Source organism: Bidens hawaiensis, unplaced genomic scaffold (assembly GCF_021521415.1).
Source record: "Bidens hawaiensis isolate Kalapana, Puna unplaced genomic scaffold, B.hawaiensis_p1.1 tig00014522_1, whole genome shotgun sequence".
Taxonomy (NCBI): Eukaryota; Viridiplantae; Streptophyta; class Magnoliopsida; order Asterales; family Asteraceae; genus Bidens; species Bidens hawaiensis.
This window is the reverse complement of record NW_027492264.1, coordinates 138,728-143,286: the sequence shown is the minus strand read 5'-3', so window position 1 is coordinate 143,286 and position 4,559 is coordinate 138,728. Positions and strand designations below refer to the sequence as shown.

General features: G+C 35.3%; 1 pseudogene across 1 annotated transcript; it reads right to left on the bottom strand.

The window, feature by feature from the left end:
* Window positions 1–931: 931 nt before the first annotated feature.
* Window positions 932–2,661, bottom strand: LOC143546937 (disease resistance protein RPV1 pseudogene; annotated as a pseudogene). The gene is made up of 2 exons (XR_013137680.1): window positions 2,179–2,661; window positions 932–2,045 (listed from the first exon to the last, which is right to left on the bottom strand). The product of XR_013137680.1 is annotated as a disease resistance protein RPV1 pseudogene (transcript).
* Window positions 2,662–4,559: the final 1,898 nt, after the last annotated feature.

Genomic DNA, 4,559 nt, shown 5'->3' with positions numbered 1-4,559 from the left:
CATCATATTCACATGTAAACCTAAACCTACGCAAATTATTGTTAGGATGGACTGGGCACATATCAACGCAATCTACAATGATATTACATGTAACTACAGAATCAAGATTAGCTGATTTATGCTCTCTGCTAAAGTCAAAAGATGCAAAATTTAAGCCACGATCTAACCGAAAGTTGACAAGGTTTTTTAGACATCCCACCGAAGCGTGAATTTCTTGAAGATTAGAACATTTTTCAAGATATAATCCCTCAAGATGTGGAGTCAGCCCAAGGTTAAGGTAACTCACCTTAGAATAACTCAGGTTGAGGAATTTGAGGTTCGGACATTCAACGGGCATACGGAGTTCTACAAAGTCATGACATCCTTCAAGATCTAGCACTTCGAGATGTGGAGTCACCCTAAGGTCTAAGTTTATTAAGCTTGAATAACTGAGGCTGAGGAATTTAAGCTTATAAAGAACCTGTCATAAAGAAAAAGTTTATGAATATCAACATAATGAAAAAAAAATATATAACATTATACGCATTATGCAAAAACTACATAGCTATAGCTATTACTTTACCTCTCTTTCTCTCACTTCCCAATGTTGAAAAATACTGCTCCACCACAATCCAAGGGTAACAAGCTTGTTTGCTTTCAACGATTTACCAAAATACCGAAAAGGGTATCCACGCCAAAGTAGAGATTGTAAAGAATCTGGTAAGTACATGTTAGGTGTTTTATCTTCCCGTTTTCCATATCCATCAAGCACATATAGTAATCTAAGTTCATTCAGATTTCTAAGACCTTCCCCAATAATTCTAGGGTCAACATTAAAGTGCAATCTTATACTTCTTGTCGCCTCATTACCCTTAAAATAAAATAAAATTAAATTAAAATATTGAGATGAAAACTTGTTACAACGAATAAAAATGTTCTAGTTTTCTACCATTCATATAAACTTGAAACTTACCAATTTGTTAAACAATACTTTTTCAATTTCCTCTTTATTCCATAATCGACTATATGTGCTAGGCTCATTAGGGTGCAAACGCCGAACAATATTCCAGCCCATTTCTTCTATATGGTCATGGAAGCCCAAACATCCGTATTTGAAAGCTATAAAAGATTTCTGCTCAAGAATACTTAAACCAATTTGAGCATTATACCCACAACTTTCAAGTATTCTTATTACTTTGCATTTCTCTACACCTTTCAGTATACATACAGCATCTAAGAATATTTCTTTCTGATCTTTCTCTAGAGCATTATAGCTTAGTTCCAACCTTTTTAAAGTTTGATCTTCTGGAATTGTTTTTAGTCTTTCTAAGGCATCTACCCATTCACTCTCACTTCTACCACAAAGATGTGAACCCAAAACTTTAATTGTCAAAGGAAGACCAGCAGCATAACATATAACTTTTCTTGTAAGCTCTTCATACCCTTGATTAGGAATATCCTTCTTAAATGCATACCTACTGAAGAGGCAGATAGCTTCCTCATATGATAACAGATTGACATCATGAATAAAGTTCACTCCATGTGCTACCAGCACTTGCCGATCTCTTGTTGTGATAATGATTCTACTTCCTGGCTTAAACCAAGCGAGCTCACCAACTAACGCCTCAAGATGGTTTATATCATCCACATCATCTAGAACAACAAGAGCCTTTCTACTAGGCATCATCTTTTTCGTCTTATATTTCCCATCAGGAACACCTGCTACAACTACGCTTTGATCATTTAACACATCTGAAAGGACCTGTTTTTGCAGTTCCTTCAAACCAAAACCTTTTGAAACTTCTCTCACATTCTCAACAAAACTTTTACCCTCGAACCAGTTGGATATGTGGTCAAAAACAGCTCTAGCTAAAGTGGTCTTCCCCCCATCTCCCATCCCCTTGATCCCTATTATACGAACATCATCAGAATCTATCTCTAAAGATGAAACTACACTATTTACCCTGGTATCCATGCCTACTAACTTTTCATCAATGCTCAAATTGATGAAATGTGGCTTTAGTGAAATATCTTTAACAATTTTTTGGATGAATTTTGCTTCATGCCTGTGTTTTCAATTAGATTCAACCAGACACAATCATATATGAACCAGTAGTATAGTGATATAATCATGTTCCAGGTCAATCTATCAACAAATTAAAAGGATACATAACAAAAGATATAAGCTGACAAAATTACCCATCAACAGTGTTCTTCAATTCCCACCCAGCCAGAACTGCTGCTTCTTTGAGAGCATCTCTCCACCTCCCAGCAGCCTCTTTCTCTACGTGTTTTGCAAAGGCTTCTCCAACTGCCCCTCTTTGGTTGCGGATTTCTGTGGGTTCCACATCATAGAAAATGGGGTAAGCAGTCTTCTCCTTCGTCTTCTGGCACTCCATAATCTTGACAAGCTCGTCTAAGTACCATGATGAAGATGCATAGTTCTTAGAGAAAACAACGATTTGAAATCTGGACTCTTCAATGGATCTGACGAGTTGATCATCAATCCTTTCCCCTTTCTCTATTTTTGCATCATCTTTGTAAGTTATAATGCCTTTCTGCTGAAGAGCAATATAAAGATGATCAACAAAGTTCTTGCGGGTGTCTTCACCCCTGAAACTTAAAAAGACATCGTACTTAAAGCTCTTTTGAACTAATGAAGATGAAGTAGATGCCATTGATTGTAAGCTTGATGGACCGAATGAAGCGAAATCTTTAGTAGTGGAGAAAATTTATGTGAACTGATTAGATATTAATGAATCAGTAGAGCGTGTAATAAGAAGACAATTGTTTGAAAAAGTTTATGATGGGCTGGGGACAAAAGGGTCTGCATTGCAATTAAAAAAAGGATAAGGACAAAAGGGTCTGCATCAAAATTATTGAGTATGCGTGATTACCGGCTATCATGGGAGTGGTGTTTTCTTAAATAAACCAAGAGGTATTTAAATACAGATCATAGTAGACTTTATGGGTTCCAAGATATAGATCCATTATAATTGTGATTATTTTACTTATAATGAATCTTACACAAATGTTTATAGGTAGGCTTAGAAAATAGAAATTAATTTAAGATTCAAATACAGACCATAAGAATACTAGAGTTAAACCTTAATGCAATGCATGTGAGAGAGAGAGAGAAACACAAAGAGATGAGGTCAAAACAGCCAGCAGAGGAAAATGCGGGACATGCGTATTTAATTATAATCTTGTTTTATTTACTTCTGAACATGATGATTAGTTTATATTTATAAATTATAATCGATATCCAATTTCTAGTTCAGTTAAAATGAAATATACGAATACAACATAAATTGTGAATCATCAACATAGGTTATTATTATGGTGTTAATTTTCCTGTTATCAAATACATATTTTAGTTCATGAGAGATGGTGTTGCTAAAGTGATTTCATGCATTAACGTAGTTGGCACCGTAAATCAAAGAAGTAAACCGCCACATCCCAAACCAGTTGTTGAGGTAACGAAAGAATATAGGCTTATACTATTGGTAAGAAAGATTTATCTGCGTTGACGAGCAACGTTCAAGAAAATTTAGCTGTTTTTTCAATAAGTTATTTTTTTAAATTAAAATCAGTATACCCTTATCATTCTTAATTACATACATTATACATAACTGATTAGAACTATGTGTTCTCATGCTATTTAATTGTGTTACATGCTTCTAGTGGGCATAACCCTTATCATTCTCAGTTCTCATTTCCCTTTTCTCGATTCTTTCATCATCTTTGTAAGTTATAATGCCTTTATTGACAAGATCAAGATAGAGATGATCAACAAAGTTCTTGCGGGTGTCTTCACCCGGGAAACTCAAAAATACATCATACTTGAAGCTCTTTCGAATTGAAGAAGATGAGATGCCGTTGAATGTAGGCTTGAAGGATATGATGTAATCAAATGTTTGAACTGGGAAAAGGTTTATGAACAAAGGCCCTTATGTGGTCAAGATAAGATTCCATATCTGCATTTTCAAAAACAATAAAATAAAATAAAATAGGAGGCTAAAAAAATGGTACACAATGAGGGGCAAGGCAAGGTTCGTTACACCCCTCGATTAACCTAAATCAGTACTAAAAAGTGATATATTTTAACAACACATTAGCCAACAATGTGGTCATGGTCATTTTGGGATATTTTGCCAAAATTGACTTTTTGTAACGTTGACTATTTGTGGTCAAAACTCTTTTTTTTTTCAAAAATAATATTTTCACTAAGGTTGACTTTCTTGTGGATGGTCAACTGTGTTGGATAATCTTGATGTTTCGGGTCAAATACGGGTCATGGGTTCATGGGTCTTGAGTCAAATATGGGCCAGCTTATGGAGTTTCGGTTTTGATTACGTCACATGTTATTTTAGGAAGTGATGAGATTTGACTGATTTATGTGGAGTGGAGGTCCCTTGACCTGGTCTAACAACACAAACTATTACTAGTTATCTTGGATCAACCTCTACACTAGTTAGCGGAAATAACTAGTGAGGACCGAGATCTCGGATCTTGTTTGTGTGAGTTTATTGCCGATAGGGAAAGAGAGAAAAGAGAGAGTTTGTGAGTAAGGTTTTGCA